Source organism: Tamandua tetradactyla, chromosome 2, assembly GCF_023851605.1.
Source record: "Tamandua tetradactyla isolate mTamTet1 chromosome 2, mTamTet1.pri, whole genome shotgun sequence".
NCBI classification, from domain to species: Eukaryota; Metazoa; Chordata; class Mammalia; order Pilosa; family Myrmecophagidae; genus Tamandua; species Tamandua tetradactyla.
Window position 1 is genome coordinate 91,610,930 of NC_135328.1, and position 22,518 is coordinate 91,633,447.

At 37.4% G+C, this 22,518-nt stretch overlaps 1 protein-coding gene across 12 annotated transcripts in view; it reads right to left on the bottom strand.

Moving 5' to 3' along the window:
* The window catches only part of IL33 (interleukin 33), a 122,575-nt gene that overhangs the window by 25,481 nt on the left and 74,576 nt on the right, over positions 1-22,518 (bottom strand). Inside the window, exon 3 of one of the 12 annotated variants that reach the window (XM_077148229.1) lies at positions 2,579-2,608. The exons of the other annotated variants lie outside the window; for them this stretch is intronic. The gene's annotated coding sequence lies outside the window, so the exon portion shown is untranslated. The remainder of the gene's footprint in view (positions 1-2,578; positions 2,609-22,518) is intronic. 12 annotated transcript variants of the gene reach the window in all.

Sequence of the window (22,518 nt, forward strand, 5' to 3'; positions counted from 1 at the left end):
TTGGATAGCGGGGCCCTCCCGTCACGCTTGGCGTCTCGGGCCAGCTGGGCAATTTGGACCGGCACTCCCCCAAGCCACGGCCAGCGACCCCCGCCTCCACGCGCGGTTTCCCGGGCCGACTGCCCCGCAGACAAACGACCGCCACGAGCGCCACCCACTGGGCAGGAAAAGAAAAACAGAGCCCAGAGATTCCACAGAAAAACCTTTCAACCAGCTGGGCCCCACACCCAGGGAGATCTGATCAAATGCCCAGACACCAGCAGAAAATAATGGATGACGCTCGGAAAATTGAAGATATGGCCCAATCAAAGGAACAAACCAATAGTTCAAATGAGATACAGGAGCTGAGACAACTAATGCTGAATATACGAACAGAAATGGAAAAACTCTTCAAAAACCAAATCAATAAATTGAGGGAGGACATGAAGAAGATATGGGCTGAACAAAAAGAAGAAATAGAAAATCTGAAAAAACAAATCACAGAACTTGTGGGAGTGAAGGACAAAGAAGAAAAAATGGAAAAAACAATGGATACCTACAATGGTAGATCTAAAGAGACAGAAGCTACAATTAGTGAACTGGAGGATGGAACAACTGAATTCCAAAAAGAAACAGAAACTATAGGGAAAAGAATGGAAAAACTTGAGCAGGGAATCAGGGAACTGAATGACAATATGAAGCGCACAAATATACGTGTTGTGGGTGTCCCAGAAGGAGAAGAGAAGGGAAAAGGAGGAGAAAAACTAATGGAAGAAATTATCACTGAAAATTTCCCAACTCTTATGAAAGACCTAAATATACAGATCCAAGAAGTGCAGCGCACCCCAAAGAGAATAGACCCAAATAGGCGTTCTCCAAGACATTTACTAGTTAGAATGTCAGAGGTCAAAGAGAAAGAGAGGATCTTGAAAGCAGCAAGAGAAAAACAATCTGTCACATACAAGGGAAACCCAATAAGACTATGTGTAGATTTCTCAGCAGAAACCATGGAAGCTAGAAGACAGTGGGATGATATATTTAAATCACTAAAAGAGAAAAACTGCCAACCAAGACTCCTATATCCAGCAAAATTGTCCTTCAAAAATGAAGGAGAAATTAAAACATTTATAGACAAAAAGTCACTGAGAGAATTTGTGACCAAGAGACCAGCTCTGCAAGAAATACTAAAGGGAGCACTAGAGTCAGATACGAAAAGACAGAAGAGAGAGGTATGGAGTAAAGTGTAGAAAGAAGGAAAATCAGATATGATATATATAATACAAAAGCCAAAATGGTAGAGGAAAATATTATCCAAACAGTAATAACACTAAAAGTTAATGGACTGAATTTCCCAATCAAAAGACATAGAATGGCAGAATGGATTATGACCCAGCAATACCACTGCTAGGTATCTACTCAAAGGACTTAAGGGCAAAGACACAGACGGACATTTGCACACCAGTGTTTATAGCAGCATTTTCTACAATTTCAAAGAGATGGAAACAGCCAAAATGCCCATCAACAGACGAGTGGCTAAACAAACTGTGGCGTATACCTACGATGGAATATTATGCAGCTTTAAGACAGACTAAACTTATGAAGCATGTAATAACATAGATGGACCTAGAGAACATTATGCTGAGTGAGTCTAGCCAAAAACTAAAGGACAAATACTGTATGGTCCCACTGATGTGAACCGACATTCGAGAATCAGCTTGGACTATATCATTGGTAACAGAGACCAGCAGGAGTTAGAAACAGGGTAAGATAATGGGTAATTGGAGCTGAAGGGATACAGACTGTGCAACAGGACTAGATACAAAAACTCAAAAATGGACAGCACAATAATACCTAAGTGTAATGTAACTATGTTGGAACACTGACTGAAGCTGCACCTGAAATATGGTTTTTTGTTTGTTTGTTTGTGTGTTTGTATCTTTTGTTTTTGTTTTTTTCTTTTTCCTTTTTATATATATATATATTATTAGTATTATTATTTTAATTCTCTTCTCTATATTAACATTCTATATCTTTTTCTGCTGTTTTGCTAGTTCTTTTCCTAAATCGATGCAAATGTACTAAGAAATGATGATCATACATCTATGTGATGATACTAAGAATTACTGAGTGCATGTGTAGAATGGAATGATTTCTAAATGTTGTGTTAATTTCTTTTCTTTTTTTTGATTAATAAAAAAATTTAAAAAAAAAAAAAAAATAACTGGAAGAAGATGGTGATTGAATCTTCTCTTTCTCTTCCAAAAGATAACAGTGCCCCAAACCTGATTCTTTGGGACTAGACAGGCTGGTAACAGGGAAAAAAGGAGGATGACTAAGTTTGTCAACATAATATGACTTTCTTCTGGGAGATTTTTCAGGGTTGCAGAAGAGAGAGAGTAGAAGAGGTGAGAGTGCTTTCATCAATCCTCTGCTTCCTTGGGGGAGATCACTTGTTTCACTTGTTTCTTGGGGGAGATCAGGATAAGTGATGTTGGAGAAGGGGACACTGAAGTTTTGGAACAGTGTCCTCCCCAGCCAAACAGAATTACTTCCTTTTCGCCACTCCTCAACACTTTGAAAGTGCCCACATTTCACTCACTTGGATCCACTTACTTGGATTCCACTTCCCCTACAGAGAAGAGAGAAACTTTATAAAGAAATCTGGCAAATCAATCTATGAGGCTAGACAAACAAACCCTTTGTGAGAATAGGGAAGGGATAGAATTTTTAATGGAATTTTTGAGGTGGATTGCACTTAGCATTTGTAAAACCGTTCTGTGCTTTTCCACGGTTTTTCTGGATGCAGTCTTATCCAATCACTTTTATATGTTGGCACTACTTGCCCTGTCAAGCTTTCTAGCCTCATGCAACCCCTCTCTTCACATTGTCTGCATTCCAGACCCAAATGACTGCTCACTGTTGGTAAGCCCACCATATACTTTTACATCTCTGTGCCTTTGCTCAAGCTATTCCTCCTGCTAGAGATGCCTTTTCCACTTTGCCTAGGAAGCTTCTATTAATCCCTTGGGACCCAGTTTAAATTCCCTTGTCTCTTTAACAACCCACAATCAAGCAGAATGTATTGCTTCCTCTCCTACTTACCATCTCCAACTCTGTTTCCCTAATTTCTTGACTAGGCTGCTAGCTCTTTGGCAGCCAGGGTTGTACCTTAGTCATCTTTATTTCCCCCCAAATTGTCCACAGTAGGTGCTTAGTAAATATTCTCTGATTTAGATCAGTCATTGCAAAACCCCTAGAAACTACGTAGGGCAGGCATTGCCCTTTGGACTAGATGTGGGGACCTTTGCCCCAAACTCGGGGATCTACAGAGAGATGGAGCTGGAACTGTAGGTTGAGCCATATGAGATTAGTGATATTTCACCATTTGGCCTATAAAAATGACAGTTTTATAGGGTGCTATCTAATAGAACCCAGGTCTTCTTGTTTTGGGGACAATGCTCTTTCTAAATCATTCAAAGATTTGTCTTTCTCATTCTGGTTTTAGTGTAACTGAATATTCTGAATTATTCAGTTCAAGTTCTTATTTTATTTCCCTCCCTCATCCCTCCGTATGCCTTACACACTTTGAAGGCTGCAGCTGTGTGGTAGACCAGGTTTTAGTGATTTTTAAAGAACCAGAGGTTGATTGACCTTGCATTTCTAGGCTTTGACCCAGATTTACTCCCGCCACTCAGGTCCGTCAGGCTTCCAGTCTCAATTTCAAAGATGAGGAGGTTGCAATAAAACTAGGGTCTTCTATCCCTGTGATAGGAATGGATATGTGTTCCCATACAGGCTCCTCTTTCAGCCCTTTCCTTTCTCTCTCTCTCTGGGCCTGCTTTTTAACAACGGTTGTACCAGCCCTTTACTCACCCAAGAGATGGTATCCTTGGGAAATGCACAAGCTGTGCCTAGGCCAGTGCCCTCCTCATTGCCACTAGCTTGGATGAGGCCACCAAGGGGGAAATTAAGTAACTTGAATAGTCTTTTAGGCAGAGGCTGATCTGTCACACTACAGAAATCTAGGTAAGCCATGGACTTAGCTACATTTCATTTTGGACAGAATTGCAAGTGACAAGGAAAGGTAATACAGTCTGCAGTCTCTCTCTTTTTTAAAAATGGATTCAGAAAGCTCTCAGTATTAGAAGAAAGCAATATATGGGAAAGAAACAACTGGAACAAATAGGTCTTCAGTTTTACTTTAATTCAAGCTTAAGATTAAAATAATTTTCCTTCTATTTTTAGGTGCTTTTAAGTAAAGTTGGAAAGTAAATATGTTATGAATTTTTAAAAATTTAAACAATTTAGAAATATGTAGCATTAAAATTCTCCTTATTTTATTTTATTTTTTTAAAAATAATTAGCCCTTGCATAGTGTTTCCTATGTGGCAGATACTATACTAAGATTTTTACATATCTTAACTCATTCAATCATCACAGTCATCCTTTCGTGATACTATTATTTCCCCTTTTTACAGATAAGAAAGTTCCCATAGCTAGATATCTAGAAATGAAGAAATATACAGTTGAAATTAAAATTCAATGCATGGGTTAAAAAAACTTCAGGACTTCCTGGAAGATGGCGGCTTAGTAAGATGCGCGGATCTTAGTTTCTTCTCCAGGACACCTACTAGGGGAGTAGAAACGATACAGAAAGCGCCCAAAGCCACAACAGAGATAAAAAAGACAGCATACCCCATCCTGGAACGGCTGGCTGGCTGAGAGAAGCAGCTCGGGTGAGATCGCCGAGGCGCGCGGGCCTTACCGGGCGGGGTGGCAAGCGGCCGGAGTTACTCCCTTCCCCCTTCCCGGGCCGGCTGGGAGAATTGGAGAGGCGGTCCCCTGAAACCAAGGCGACTGGCGCCCACACCACGCGCAGCCCCTGGACCAACTGAGAGAATTGGATCGGAAACCCCCAGGCCGCAGAGAACGGTGACGGGTGGGGGAGGCCCCTTCCAAACCCGTGACTCCCGGGGAACGTGCACTCTCTCGGGCGGGCCGCTGCCGCTGGCGCCCTCCCGCCACGCTTGTTGCCCAGGGCCGACTAGGAAATTCGGATGGGCTCTTTCCCTGGCTGCGGCGACCAGCAACCCTCCCTGCGTTTGGACCGAGGGCCGGCTCAAGCCGCTTCGGCTAGTGAACCCCCAGGACGGCGAGAGTTTTCCAAAGTTTAAGGTCCCACAGCACCTTTTACTGGTGGGACCCGCAGGCAAACGTGTGCCACGAGCGCCACCTACTGGGCAGGATAAGAAAAACAGAACCCAGAGATTTCACAGAAAAATATTACAACCTTGCTGGGTCCAACACCAAGAGAAATCTGAATAAATGCCCAGACGCCAGCAGCAGAAGATAACTGTCCACGCTCAAAAGATTGAGAATATGGCTCAGTCAAAGGAACAAACCAATAGCTCAAATGAGACACAAGAGCTGAGACAACTAATGCTGAATATACGAACAGAAATGGAAAACCTCTTCAAAAATGAAATCGATAAATTGAGGGAGGACATGAAGAGGACATGGGCTGAACATAAAGAGGAAATAGAAAAACTGAAAAAACAAATCGCAGAACTTATGGAAGTGAAGGATAAAGTAGCAAACATAGAAAAAATAATGGATAGCTACAATGATAGATTTAAAGAGACAGAAGATAGAATTAGTGATTTGGAGGATGGAACATCTGAATTCCAAAAAGAAACAGAAACTATAGGGAAAAGAATGGAAAAATTTGAACAGGGTATCAGGGAACTCAAGGACAATATGAACCGCACAAATATACGTGTTGTGGGTGTCCCAGAAGGAGAAGAGAAGGGAAAAGGAGGAGAAAAACTAATGGAAGAAATTATCACTGAAAATTTCCCAACTCTTATGAAAGACCTAAAATTACAGATCCAAGAAGTGCAGCACACCCCAAAGAGATTAGACCCAAATAGGCGTTCTCCAAGACACTTACTAGTTAGAATGTCAGAGGTCAAAGAGAAAGAGAAGATCTTGAAAGCAGCAAGAGAAAAACAATCCATTACATACAAGGGAAACCCAATAAGACTTTGTGTAGATTTCTCAGCAGAAACCATGGAAGCTAGAAGACAGTGGGATGATATATTTAAAATACTAAAAGAGAAAAACTGCCAACCAAGACTCCTATATCCAGCAAAATTGTCCTTCAAAAATGAGGGAGAAATTAAAACATTCTCAGACAAAAAGTCACTGAAAGAATTTGTGACCAAGAGACCAGCTCTGCAAGAAATACTAAAGGGAGCACTAGAGTCAGATACAAAAAGACAGAAGAGAGAGATATGGAAAAGAGTGTAGAAAGAAGGAAAATCAGATATGATATATATAATACAAAAGGCAAAATGTTAGAGGAAAATATTATCCAAACAGTAATAACACTAAATGTCAATGGACTGAATTCCCCAATCAAAAGACATAGATTGGCAGAATGGATTAAAAAACAGGATCCTTCTATATGCTGTCTACAGGAAACACATCTTAGACCCAAAGATAAACATAGGTTGAAAGTGAAAGGTTGGGAAAAGATATTTCATGCAAATAACAACCAGAAAAGAGCAGGAGTGGCTATACTAATATCCAACAAATTAGACTTCAAATGTAAAACAGTTAAAAGAGACAAAGAAGGACACTATATACTAATAAAAGGAACAATTAAACAAGAAGACATAACAATCATAAATATTTACGCACCGAATCAGAATGCCCCAAAATACGTGAGGAATATACTGCAAACACTGAAAAGGGAAATAGACTCATATACCATAATAGTTGGAGACTTCAACTCACCACTCTCATCAAGGGACAGAACATCTAGACAGAGGATCAACAAAGAAATAGAGAATCTGAATATTACTATAAATGAACTAGACTTAATAGACATTTATAGGACATTACATCCCACAACAGCAGGATACACCTTTTTCTCAAGTGCTCATGGATCATTCTCAAAGATAGACCATATGCTGGGTCACAAAGCAAGTCTTAACAAATTTAAAAAGATTGAAATCTTACACAACACTTTCTCGGACCATAAAGGAATGATGTTGGAAATCAATAATAGGCAGAGTGCCAGAAAATTCACAAATACGTGGAGGCTCAACAACACACTCCTAAACAACGACTGGGTCAAAGAAGAAATTGCAAGAGAAATTAGCAAATACCTCGAGGCGAATGAAAATGAAAACACAACATATCAAAACTTATGGGACGGGCGGGCCGCGGTGGCTCAGCGGGCAAAGTGCTTGCCTGCCATGCCGGAGGACCTCGGTTCAATTCCCGGCCACAGCCCATGTAAAAAACAAGCTAACAAACAAAATACAATAAAACAAGAAAATGTTTAAAGATGTTTCCCTTTCTTCCTTCCTTCCATCCTTCCTTCCTTCTCTCTCTGTCTTTCCTTCCCTTCCTCCCTCTCTCTAAAAAAAAAAAAAAAAAAAAAAAAAAAAAAAATTATGGGACGCAGCAAAGGCAGTGCTAAGAGGGAAATTTATTGCTCTAAATGCCTATATCAGAAAAGAAGAAAAGGCAAAAATTCAGGAATTAACTATCCATTTGGAAGAACTGGAGAAAGAACAGCAAGCTAACCCCAAAGCAAGCAAAAGGAAAGAAATAACAAAGATTAGAGCACAAATAAATGAAATTGAAAACATGAAAACAATAGAGAAAATCAATAAGGCCAGAAGTTGGTTCTATGAGAAAATCAATAAGATTGATGGGCCCTTAGCAAGATTGACAAAAAGAAGAAGAGAGAGGATGCAAATAAATAAGATCAGAAATGGAAGAGGAGACATAACTACTGACCTCACAGAAATAAAGGAGGTAATAACAGGATACTATGAACAACTTTACGCTAATAAATACAACAATTTAGAGGAAATGGACGGGTTCCTGGAAAGACATGAACAACCAACTTTGACTCAAGAAGACATAGATGACCTCAACAAACCAATCACAAGTAAAGAAATTGAATTAGTCATTCAAAAGCTTCCTAAAAAGAAAAGTCCAGGACCAGATGGCTTCACATGTGAATTCTACCAAACGTTCCAGAAAGAATTAGTACCAATTCTCTTCAAACTCTTCAAAAAAATCGAAGTGGAGGGAAAACTACCTAATTCATTCTATGAAGCCAACATCACCCTCATACCAAAACCAGGCAAAGATATCACAAAAAAAGAAAACTACAGACCAATCTCTCTAATGAATACAGATGCAAAAATCCTCAATAAAATTCTAGCAAATCGTATCCAACAACACATTAAAAGAATTATACATCATGACCAAGTAGGATTCATCCCAGGTATGCAAGGATGGTTCAACATAAGAAAATCAATTAATGTAATACACCATATCAACAAATCAAAGCAGAAAAATCACATGATCATCTCAATTGATGCAGAGAAGGCATTCGACAAGATTCAACATCCTTTCCTGTTGAAAACACTTCAAAAGATAGGAATACAAGGGAACTTCCTTAAAATGATAGAGGGAATATATGAAAAACCCACAGCTAATATCATCCTCAATGGGGAAAAATTGAAAACTTTCCCCCTAAGATCAGGAACAAGACAAGGATATCCACTATCACCACTATTATTCAACATTGTGTTGGAGGTTCTAGCCAGAGCAATTAGACAAGAAAAAGAAATACAAGGGATCAAAATTGGAAAGGAAGAAGTAAAACTATCACTGTTTGCAGACAATATGATACTATACGTCGAAAACCCGGAAAAATCCACAACAAAACTACTAGAGCTAATAAATGAGTACAGCAAAGTAGCAGGTTACAAGATCAACATTCAAAAATCTGTAGCATTTCTATACACTAGTAATGAACAAGCTGAGGGGGAAATCAAGAAACGAATCCCATTTACAATTGCAACTAAAAGAATAAAATACCTAGGAACAAATTTAACTAAAGAGACAAAAAACCTATATAAAGAAAACTACAAAAAACTGCTAAAAGAAATCACAGAAGACCTAAACAGATGGAAGGGCATACCGTGTTCATGGATTGGAAGACTAAATATAGTTAAGATGTCAATCCTACCTAAATTGATTTACAGATTCAATGCAATACCAATCAAAATCCCAACAACGTATTTTTCAGAAATAGAAAAACCAATAAGCAAATTTATCTGGAAGGGCAGGGTGCCCCGAATTGCTAAAAACATCTTGAGGAAAAAAAACGAAGCTGGAGGTCTCGCGCTGCCTGACTTTAAGGCATATTATGAAGCCACAGTGGTCAAAACAGCATGGTATTGGCATAAAGATAGATATATCGACCAATGGAATCGAATAGAGTGCTCAGATATAGACCCTCTCATCTATGGACATTTGATCTTTGATAAGGCAGTCAAGCCAACTCACCTGGGACAGAGCAGTCTCTTCAATAAATGGTGCCTAGAGAACTGGATATCCATATGCAAAAGAATGAAAGAAGACCCATCTCTCACACCCTATACAAAAGTTAACTCAAAATGGATCAAAGATCTAAACATTAGGTCTAAGACCATAAAACAGTTAGAGGAAAATGTTGGGAGATATCTTATGGATCTTACAACTGGAGGCGGTTTTATGGACCTTAAACCTAAAGCAAGAGCACTGAAGAAGGAAATAAATAAATGGGAACTCCTCAAAATTAAACACTTTTGTGCATCAAAGAACTTCATCAAGAAAGTAGAAAGACAGCCTTCACAATGGGAGACAATATTTGGAAATGATATATCAGATAAAGGTCTAGTATCCAGAATTTATAAAGAGATTGTTCATCTCAACAACAAAAAGACAGCCAACCCAATTACAAAATGGGAAAAAGACTTGAACAGACACCTCTCAGAAGAGGAAATACGGATGGCCAAGAGGCACATGAAGAGATGCTCAATGTCCCTGGCCATTAGAGAAATGCAAATCAAAACCACAATGAGATATCATCTCACACCCACCAGAATGGCCATTATCAACAAAACAGAAAATGACAAGTGCTGGAGAGGATGCGGAGAAAGAGGCACACTTATCCACTGTTGGTGGGAATGTCAAAGGGTGCAACCACTGTGGAAGGCAGTTTGGCGGTTCCTCAAAAAGCTGAATATAGAATTGCCATACGACCCAGCAATACCATTGCTGGGTATCTACTCAAAGGACTTAAGGGCAAAGACACAAACGGACATTTGCACACCAATGTTTATAGCAGCATTATTTACAATTGCAAAGAGATGGAAACAGCCAAAATCTCCATCAACAGAAGAGTGGCTAAACAAACTGTGGAATATACATACGATGGAATATTATGCAGCTTTAAGACAAGATAAACTTATGAACCATGTAATAACATGGATGGACCTAGAGAATATTATGCTGAGTGAATCCAGCCAAAAACTAAAGGACAAATACTGTATGGTCCCACTGATGTGAACGGACATTCGAGAATAAACTTGAAATATGTCATTGGTAACAGAGTTCAGCAGGAGTTAGAAACAGGGTAAGACAATGGGTAATTGAAGCTGAAGGGATACAGACTGTGTAACAGGACTAGATACAAAAACTCAAAAATGGACAGCACAATAATACCTAATTGTAAAGTAATCATGTTAAAACACTGAATGAAGCTGCATCTGAGCTATAGGTTTTTGTTTTGTTTTGTTTTGATTTTACTATTATTACTTTTATTTTTTTCTCTATATTAACATTCTATATCTTTTTCGGTTATGTTGCTAGTTCTTCTAAACCAATGCAAATGTACTAAGAAATGATGATCATGCATCTATGTGATGATGTTAAGAATTAATGATTGCATGTGTAGAATGGTATGATCTCTAAATGTTGGGTTAATTTCTTTTTTTCCGTTAATTAAAAAAAAAAAAAAAAGAGAAGGGATAATTGGAGATGAAGGGATACAGACTGTACAACGGGACTGGATATAAAAACTCAGAAATGGACAGCACAATACTACCCAATTGTAATGCAATTATGTTAAAACACTGAATGAAGCTGCATGTGAGGTATAGGTTTTTTGTTTTTGTTTTTGTTTTTTTTTTTTCTTTCTATTATTGTTTTAATTCTTATTCTGTTGTCTTTTTATTTCTTTTTCTAAATTGATGCAAATGTACTAAGAAATGATGAATATGCAACTATGTGATGTTATTAAGAATTACTGATTGTACATGTAGATTGGAATGATTTCTAATTGTTTTGTTAATTCTTTTTTTAATTAATAAAAAAAAAAAATTCAATGCATGGGTTAAATAGGTTAGACACAGATAAAAAGAGCCAGTGAAGTAGAAACATATCTGAAGGTATTCTTTGAAATACAATCCAGAGACACACAGAGATGGAAAATATAAAAAGAGGGTAAGAGACATGGAGGACAAAATGAAATAATCTATTGTGGAATTTTAGAAAGAGATGAGAGAGAAAAGAGAAGAAACAATATCTGAAGATATAATGGCTGAGAACTTTCTGGAATTGTTGAAAGACTCTAATTCTCAGATCTGAGAAGCTCAATGAATCCTAAGTAGAATTTTAAAAAAGAACTTTGCATCTAGATATATTAACAGCAGAACATTAAAAAAATAGAAAATCTTTCTGTCAATCATTGAGGGCAATGAAAATATTTGGATAAGCAAAAATAAATTTTACTTGGGTTTGTGGATGGTTCGTGCTTAGAGTAACTCCAAAACCTGTGAAATCAGATATTTGCAGAACCATTGAAGCACCTCTACAGTCCACTGAACCCCATTAAAAACTGCAGAGTTGGCCTAAAACGTCTCATTTTATAGATGAGGAAAGTGGCACTTGGCTGTTGAATGGTCTCACCTAAAGTCACACAGCTAGTAAGGGGGTACATAGTGGTAACCAGGACCAGAACTCAGGTCTCCTAATTTGAGGCATAGTGGTTTTGACTGCTCTTTCCTCTATGTCCTGTTGCTGATTCTTTAAAATTTTGAACAACAGCAAACAAAAACGAAGTGTGAAGAAAGTACAGGGAACAGTTACAATTTATCGAGGAGCCATTTAGTGGTGTCCTTATGTCTCCTGTATGGTATTTAATAACTGAACACATCCTTCCCCAACTTTATAGCAGCAGTTCAGTGTTCCATCTCTACAAACCAATAAAACTGCTTACTTTTATAGATGGGGCTAAAGGGTTGCAACCATTATTTGTTTCCTTCTAGACTGTAAATCAGCTTGAGGGTAGAATGAGAAAGGTTTAGAAAATGGGATTAAAAGTGAGGGACAGAAAATAGCTCTGGCACACCATGATGTCGAAGGTGGCAGAAGAGGAAGGGTGGGGGGTAAAATCTCAGACTATATAAAGCCTTTGCTGGGAAACACACAACGTGTCAAGCCACAGAGAAAAAGCAGACACCAAGCCAAAGCACATGTACGTACCTGAGCCACTCGGTTGGTCATAAATCAGTTGACAGAACTAGCAGTAAAATCCAGTCTGCTTTGCCTTAGTTCACAGATTTAGACCTGACTCATTTAGCTTTCTAAATATTTAATTGCTTGGCTCCATAAAGGAAGACAATTTGTAAGAAAGGAATGCTAATGCCAGGATATCAAAATGTATTACCCCTGTTTATTCATGAAAAGATAGTAATGGTGCTGTATGTGTGTATATATAGATGAAAGAATTATCTCTAGATTTTGCCTAATTCACAAATATATATGAACAAGTTAGAGAATCTGCACTTGGCAGCAATGGAATCAAAACAGGTAATGTAACTGAGATTCAGAACAGGCCTATCAAATGTCAGATTTGACTCTCTGGGAACACTACACAGATTCCAAAGACTAAGTGGTTTAATATTTGCATAATTCCAAATCCTAGAAGGATATAATTCTTTGGGCAACATCTTAAATTTATTCATCTGATTTGCTTTTTTAAGAGGAATATGAGATTTTTCGACATGTAAAGCTTTGAATTTTGAAGCTCATCTTAAAATAGAAGGCAGTATATATCTTTATATTGGCTCATTTGTAGGGAAGCAAGTTGATTTGGGTGTGGCACAGCTCTCAAACACATAAAGCATTGAAAAGAAAGTTATTCCAGGCACCACGGATGTATATATTTACAGCCAATGACAGTGCGCCTGACTTCCATTCCCAGTGCCCAGAGATGCCACTGACACTTTTGGAATCGACCTTGGGAAACTGTGAGTTCTATTTGAAAACAGCTTTAGGTAGCAACAAGGAATATTAAGAGGAGTTTCTAAAGGATAAGGCGGATGCTTATGTGGGAAGAAAGACTCTAGTCTCTACAATTTGGGACCAAGGGAAGGCAGGACAAAGCAGCCATTGGATGACGAAATTTGCATTGGTGGAAGAACAATTTACAAGTCCCTCTTTAAAAATAAAGTAAAAATTTAAATGCCAGTTTTCCCTTTAAGAATGGAAGGAAAATGCTAGTTAGTAAAGTACTTGCTAGTTATAGTAGGAAATCTAAGGATAAATTTTAAAAACGCATTTCGCTTTGCCTACACTTTCTATTCTCACACTCCTGGCAACCAACCAGGAGCTAAGAATTATCCTGCTGTAAAATAAATAAACTGACCAACTTATCAGCCTTGAATACTTTTCTGTCATGGATAGATCCTCTATATAATGTGAAGATGTCAATGCGCATGATAAATTACACAAAGCAGATAATTTCTTAATCTATATAAGTCATTTGAACAGTGTTGTAATTAAGAAAGTGAATAAGGGTTAAGTGTTATTAGTTAGTAATTATTCAGTGACTTTTTCTTAAAGTATATTGTATTCAATATACTTTTTTTTTACGTTTATGACTGTGGGGTTAAGAGAATCACACTATTTTTTCTTTTTAATTTCTACTGTAGTAGAACAGTTTTAAAAATAGTGATTCTTGACTGTTTTTTCTGGAACCCAAATGCAATGTGATATTTTATATTATTAATATTTTCTTCCCCAATTAATGTAGCCTTGCAACTAGGATGCAACAAAGGAGTGCCTCAGCTCCAAGATTACAATACCAGGGTAGATATTTTTTTCCTAAATTGTGTTTGCCAGCTTACTTCAAGTCTGGTAAAAAATACTGGTTGCCGCAGACTGACAGAACTTATTTCTAGGTGACATAAAAGACACTCATGAAGGTAATGTCATCAACATGGTGACATAGGACATGCCCTGAAAACCATCCCTAAAGATTTAGTAAATAAAAGGACTAATCTCACATGCTTAGAAGTGTGGAAGATGGACTGACTGGAGGAAAACTTCTAAAACACTGACTCAAAGAAAGAGAAAAATATCATGTAGGAAACTTCCATCGCAGACTGACTGGTCCCCTTCTTTCTCTCCCCCTCACTTGTTCCCATGCAGCTTCGGAGTTGAGCAGAGGCAGAGGAAGGACTCATAGCAGTGAGTTAGAGCCCCACATATATCCAGGCAGATGGACCCAAGTTCACAGAGGCCCAGGGCAGAACACAAACCTCTGAGGATTGCTGCATACAAAAGGGCCTTGGAGTGGGGAGGGGGAGATAAAGAGAAACCTTGGGAGAACAGAGATTGCCTAGTGGTGCACTCACTCTCTAGTTCCTACTGGGTGGAATACCTAAATGCAAACAGATTTTTTTGGAGTCATCCACTTTCTTGATTGACCCCATCTGGCTCCCTGGGGCAGGAGACCCTAAAGAAGAAGAAATAGAGGCAGAAAAGTCTCAGAGAGAGAGAAAGAGGGGTTAGACTGAACTTCTGTAAAACAGGAGGGTTCCAGACTGAAAAGTATAAGGACAACTAGGCTCTGAGTGAGGGAGAGAATGTGAACAAGACACAGGAGCTGGGGAGAAAATTCAGCACACCACAGAACAGATCAAGATTTCTGAAGAAGGAACAGTGGAAAGGAAGCTTTCTTCTAGAGGTGAAACAATTTCACAAAAATTGCAATCTCAAAAATTGTACTGTGCATATCCAGGGTAAGAATCTGATGAAGAAGAGCTGAGAAGATATGAATTGTGAAACCAAGGCTATTTATTCTGAAGGTCCACAAACAGTTGGGCCAAGAGCCTTAACATAAAGCCAATCAACAATAAAACCTCAGACAAGAGGGAGAAACTGACCTTCAGAGATAACTCATCAAGATAATCAAATTTCTAGACATCAGCAAAAAATTATAAGCCATACTAAGAAACAGGAAGATATGGCTCAGTCAAGGGAACAAATTAAAACTTCAGAGGAGACAGACTTTGCAACAACTAATGAAAGACATTCAAACAAATCTCCTAGATCAATTCGAGGAGATGAAGGGAGGATGCATAAAGAGAAATGATGGTAAGAAAACAATCGTGGGCATAAATAATTTGAGGTATAAAAAGAAATGTAACCAAAATTATGGGGAAGAAAGGCACAATAGTAGAGATTAAAAATATACTAGAAGCATTCAACAGCAGATTTGGACAGGCAGAATAAAGAATGAGAGAACTAGAAGATGGGGCAAATGAAATCATACGGTCAGAAGAACAGATAGAGAAAAGAATATTAAAAAATTGAACAGGGGGCGGGCCACGGTGGCTCAGCAGGCAAGAACGCTTGCCTGCCATGCCAGAGGACCCAGGTTCAATTCCTGGTGCCTGCCCATGTGAAAAAAAAAGAAAATAAAAATAAAAATTGAGCAGGACCTCAGGGATTTGAATGACAACAGGAAGCATACAAACATGTGTGTCATGGGTGTCCCAGAAGGAGAAGAGAAGCAAAAAGAGTATTTGAGGAAATAATGGCTGAAAATTCTCCCAACTCTCATGGAAGATAAAAATATACATGTCCAAGGAGCAAATCATACTGCAAATAGAATAAACCTTAAAATACCTACTCCGGGATGTATTCTAATCCGACTGACAAATGTCAAAGAGAAAGAGAGAATTCTGAAAGCAGTAAGAGAAAAGTGATTCACCAACAAACAAGGGTAGCCAAAAAGATTAAGTGCCGATTACACCAGAAACTTTGGAGGCTAGAAGAGTGTGGTACAACTATTTGAGATACAACATATCCAAGAAGTGAAACATACTGCACACAGAATAAACCCTAATAGACCTATTCTGAGACAGTACTAATCAGTACTTCAAATGCCAAAGTTAAAGAAAGAATTCTGAAAGCAAGAAGAGAAGAGCGATTTGTCACATACCAAGGCTCCTCAATGAAACTGAGTGCCAATTTCTCATCAGAAACCATGTAGGTGAAAAGGCAGTGGTGTGATATATTTAAGGTACTGAAAGAGAAAAACTGCCAGCCAAGAATTCTTAATCTGGAAAAACTGTCCTTCAAAAATGAAGGAGAGTTTAAAATAGTCACAGATATAAACAAATTGAGGGAATGCATCAAAAAGGACCTACCCTACAAGAACTGCTAGAGGGAGTTACTGCAGGTTAAAAGGAAAAGACAGGAAAGAGTGGCTTGGAGTACTGTGAAAAAATGAAGATTCAGAGAACATGTATGCTACTGAAGCTCTCAGTATCTTTTCAAATTATTAGGTTATAGATGTAGATTGTAAATATAAAACACAAGGTAACCACAAAAAAAATTTATAAAATACAAAGAAACAGAAATGAGAAAGGGATCAGTTAGAAACATCACAAAAGAACTATACAGAAAAGGAGATTGAAATAAAGGAAAAGAGAGCCTAAAAAATATATCACATATAGGGGTGCGAGGGTAGTTGACTGAATTCTCGCCTGCCATGTGGGAAACCCAGGTTCAATTCTCGGCCCATGCACTTCCCAAACAAACAAGCAAAGAAACCAACAAACACAAACAAACAAAATTCGACAAGTGGTGCTACAATTACGGGCTACTCACATGGAAAGAGAATGAAATGTGACTCCACCATACAGCATACCAAAATATGTATATATATATATGACATAAAAAAACAAAGGAAAAAAAAAAAACAAAGGACAAAATGACTGAAGCAAGTACTGCTTTTACAGTATCAACACTGAATGTTAATGGATTAAATTCCCCAATCAAAAAACACAGATTGGCAAAATGGACTAAAAAGTATGATGCATGTGTACAGTGTTTACAAGAGACTCATCTTAGACCCAAAGACACAAAGGGGTGTTTTTGTGAAAGGTTGGAAGGATGCATTCCTTGTAAACACTAACCAAAAAAGAGCTGGGGTAGCTATATGAATAGTGGACAAAATAGACTTTACATCAAAAGGTTTTATAAGAGACAAGGAAGGAAACTCTATATTAATAAGAGGGGAAGTCCACCTAAAAGAAATAATCATAAATATTTTATGCACTTAACTGTAGTGCCCAAAATAGTGAGGCAAACACTAGCAAAACTAAAGGGAGAAACAGACATCTCTACAATTATATTTGGAGAACTCTGTGAACCACTCATTAATAGATAGAACATCTAGATGGAAGATAATTAAGGAAGCGGAGAATTTGAAAAATAAAATAAATGAATTAGATATGTCTTTTAAGACATATTCAGAATATTGCACCCCCAAACAGCAGGATATACATTCCTCTTAAGTGCATGTGGCTCCTTCTCCAGCATGGATCACATGTTGGGTCACAAAAACAAGTCTCAATAAATTTTTAAAACTGGAAATTATACAAAGTGTCTTCACTGACCATTATGGAATGAAGCTGGCCTCAAGAACATGTGGAGAACTGGAAAATCCACAAATATATGGAAGTTAAACAGCACACTTAGCTAATCAGTGGGTCAAAGAAGAAATTGTAAAGGAAATCAGTAACTGTCTTGAGTTGAACAAAAACAAGAACACAACATTAAAACTTAAGGGGTGCTGTGAAAGCAGTGCTGAGCTGGGAATTTATAGCCCTAAATGCTTACATGTAGAAAGAAGGAAGAGCTAAAATCAAAGACATAACTGCACACAATGAACTAGACAAAGAACAGCAAGCTAATTCCAGAGCAAGCAGAGGAAAAGAAATAATGAAGATTAGAGCAGAAGTAAATGATATTGAGAATAATTTTTAAAAAAACTGTAGAGAGAAATAATAAAACCCAAAGTTGGTCCTTTAGAAATATCAATAAAATTGAGAAAACTGTAGGTAGACTGACAAAGAAAGAAAGAGAGAAAATGCAAATATATAATATCACTAATGAGAGGGGGACATTACACTGACCTCACAGAAATAAAAGGATCACAAGAGGATACTATGAACAGCTGTATGCCAACAACTTTTAGACAACAATTAGACAACTTCGATGAAAAGAACAAATTCCTAGAAACACAGGAACACCTTACACTGACTCCAGAAGAAATAGAAGACCACAACAGACCAATTACAAGTAAAAAAACTGAATCAATAATGAAAAAGTCTTCTAAACAAAGAAAAGCCCAGGACCAGATGGCTTCACAGGGCAATTCTACCAATCATTCCAAGAAGAATTAATACCAATCCTGCTAAAACTCTTCCTAAAAAGTTGAAGAGGAGGGACCACTACTTAATTCATTCTATGAGGACAACATCATCCCAAAATTGCAAAGGATATGCTTCAGGCAAAGGAAATTGAGCCAAATTGTAGGTCTTACACATGTACAAGCAAAATTAAAAAGCAAAGAGTATAATAAATATGTGGATATGTGGGCAGAGCTAAGCAAATATTAACTGAAAATTACAATAATGCCTTTTAGAGTTAAGAAAAATAAACTGGAACTAGATAAATTACAAAAATATCCTGTAATTTGGTATGTAAAGTATGTTTTAAATAATATTTACAGTTTTAAAAGAATAAGAAGTCTCTGTTCAAACCTGGAATTATAAGCTCCAAAATTTTTTCTCCTTCATGTTTTTTTAAATTTATTTATTAATTAAAAAAATTTAACAAACGAAATACATTAACATAGACAATCAGTAATTCACAATATCATCACTTAGTTGCATATTCATCATTTCTTAGAACATTTGCATCCATTCAGAAAAAGAAATAAAAAGACAATAGAAAAAGAAATAAAATGAAAACAGAAAAAAAATTATACCTGCCATACCCCTTACCCCTCGCTTTCACTGATCACTAGCATTTCAAACTAAATTTATTTTAACATTTGTTCCCCTTATTATTTATTTTTATTCCATATGTTCTAATTGTTTGTTGACAAGGTAAATAAAAGAAGCATCAGACACAAGGTTTTCACAATCACACAGTCACATTGTGAAAGCTGTATCATTACTCAATCGTCCTCAAGAAACATGGCTACTGGAACACAGCTCTACATTTTCAGGCAGTTCCCTCCAGCCTCTCCATTACAGCTTGAATAACAAGGTGATATCTACTCAACGCATAAGAATAACCTCCAGGATAACTTCTCGACTCCGTTTGGAATCTCTCAGCCATTGATATTTTGTCTCATTTCACTCTTCCCCCTTTTGGTAGAGAAGGTTTTCTCAATCCCTTGATGCTGAGTCTCAGCTCATTGTAGGATTTCTGTCCCACATTGCCAGGAAGGTCCACACCCCTGGGAGTCATGTCCCACATAGACAGGGGGAGGGTGATGAGATTGCTTGTTGTGTTGGCTGGAGAGAGAGGCCACATCTGAGCAACAACAGAGGCTGTCTGGGGGGTGATTCTTAGGCCTAAATTTTAAGTAGACTTGACCTATCCTTTGTGGGGTTAAGTTTCATATGAACAAACCCCAAGACTGGGGGCTCAGCCTATAGCTTTAGTTGTCCACACTGCTTGTGAGAATATCAAGAATTCAACTTGGGGAAGTTGAATTTCTCCCCGTTCTCACCATTCCCCAAAGGGGGCTTTGCAAATACTTTTCCACTCACTGATTGAATCACTCTAGGATTGATTGGGGCATCACTCTGGACAAACCAACAAACTCTCAAGTCCTACCTGAGATTCCAAGTACTTACGGTGTTAATCAAACTATCTACCATAAGTTATATTAGGAAATGCACTAGTCAAAATATAAATTTTGTACCAAATAAACATTTTTTGCTTTAGTCTCACACATAAGGTGACATTTTAGAATATCAATTACCATCTATTTTCAGCACCCTGCAGTAATGACATTCCTTTGTTCTTTCTCATGCAAAAACTTTTTTAAAATTTGTACATTTAGTCTCTATTATTATACACTCTAGGCATTCCTAAATTATACCATCTCAATCTTTAACATCTATCTTTCTTTCTAATTTCATTTATGCCCCCAGCCCTCCTCCCTCTATCATTCTCACATGTAGCTCCATTCAGTGTTTTAACATAATTGTATTACAGTTAGGTAGTATTGTGCTGTCCATTTCTGAGCTTTTATATTCAGTCCTGTTGCACAGTCTGTATCCCTTTAGCTCCAATTACCCAATATCTTACCCTATTTCTATCTCTTGATGGTCTCTGTTACCAATGACATATTCCAAGTTTATTCTTGAATGTCCGTTCACATCAGTGGGACCATACAGTATTTGTCCTTTAGTTTTTGGCTGGACTCACTCAGCATAATGTTCTCTAGGTCCATCCATGTTATTACATGCTTCATAAGTTTATCTTGTCTTAAAGCTGCATAATATTCCATCGTATGTATATACCACAGTTTGTTTAGCCATTCTTCTGTTGATGGACATTTTGGCTGTTTCCATCTCTTTGCAATTGTAAATAATGCTGCTATAAACATTGGTGTGCAAATGTCTGTTTGTGTCTTTGTTTGTGTCTTTGTCCCTATGTCCTTTAAGTAGATACCTAGCAATGGTATTGCTAGGTCATATGACAATTCTATATTCAGCTTTTTGAGGAACCTTCCACAGTGGTTGCACCATTTGACATTCCCACCAACAGGGAATAAGTGTGCCTCTTTCTCCACATCCTCTCCAGCACTTGTCATTTTCTGTTTTGCTGATAATGGTCATTTTGGTGGGTGTGAGATGATATCTCATTGTGGTTTTGATTTGCATTTCTCTAATGGCCAGGGAAGTTGAGCAACTCTTCATGTGCCTTTTGGCCATTTGTAGTTCCTCTTCTGAGAAACGTCTGTTCAAGTCTTTTCCCCATTTTGTAATTGGGTAGGCTGTCTTTTTGTTATTGAGTTGAACAATCTCTTTATAAATTCTGGATACTAGACCTTTATCTGATATGTCATTTCCAAATATGGTCTCCCATTGTGTAGGCTGTCTTTTTACTTTCTTGATGAAGTTCTTTGATGCACAAAAGTGTTTAATTTTGAGGCGTTCCCATTTATTTCTTTCTTCAGTGCTCTTGCTTTGGGTGTAAGGTCTATAAAATGCACTAGTCAAAATATAAATTAGGAATTTATAATTCCTCCAATTATAAGATTTATAAGATATTTCCCTACATTTTCCACTAACTGTTTTATGGTCTTAGACCTAATGTTTATATCTTTGACCCATTTTGAGTTAACTTTTGTATAGGGTGTGAGATATGGGTCCTCTTTCATTCTTTTGCATATGGATATCCAGTTCTCTAGGCACCATTTATTGAAGAGACTGTTCTGTCCCAGGTGAATTGGCTTGACTGCCTTATCAAAGATCAAATGTCCATAGATGATAGGGTCTATATCTGAACACTTTATTCGATTCCATTGGTCAATATATCGATCTTTATGCCAGTACCATGCTGTTTTGACCACTTGTAGCTTCATAATATGCCTTAAAGTCAGGCAGCATGAAGCCTCCAGCTTCATTTTTTTTCCCTCAGGATACTTTTAACAATTCGGGGCACCCTGCCCTTCCAGATAAATTTGCTTATTGATTTTTCTATTTCTGAAAAGTAAGTTGTTGGGATTTTGATTGATATTGCATTGAATCTGTAAATCAATTTAGGTAGAATTGACATCTTAACTATATTTAGTCTTCTAATCCATGAACACGGTATGCCCTTTCATCTATTCAGGTCTTCTGTGATTTCTTTTAATAATTTCTTGTAGTTTTCTTTGTATAGGTCTTTTGTCTCTTTAGTTAAATTTATTCCTAAATATTTTATTATTTTGGTTGCAATTGTACATGGAATTCGTTTCTTGATTCCCCCTCAGATTGTTCATTACTAGTGTATAGAAACACTACAGATTTTTGAGTGTTGATCTTGTAACCTGTCACTTTGCTGTACTCGTTTATTAGCTCTAGTAGTTTTGCTGTGGATTTTTCAGGGTTTTCCATCTCCTTGATGTTTTAATTTTCTGTTATCTTTGATACATATAGTATGTTTTATTCATCTATATTTTTTAGCAACCCTGTTAAAGATCACTCTATCAGGAGTCAGTACAGTTGTTTCATATTATTAAGTGATTATTAATAGTATTATTAAGTTTCCTTGAGTAATATTTCTTTCTAATCTTTAAACGTTCCAGCCTCAGATATAGGTACAAACATTCATCATGATGTATTTTGGTAACAATTTTCAGCTTCTGTTTTTTTAGACTTTTTTTATGGCTTGAATATGTTCCATATTACTTGAACGTATGTTAGTGTTGTTTTATCAAGAGGGCACATATTTTTTCTTCACTGACTCATTCAAGAGCCATATATGGTTTAAGAAACCATAATTGTAATTGTTGCTAAGTGGTAGTTGTTTCATATA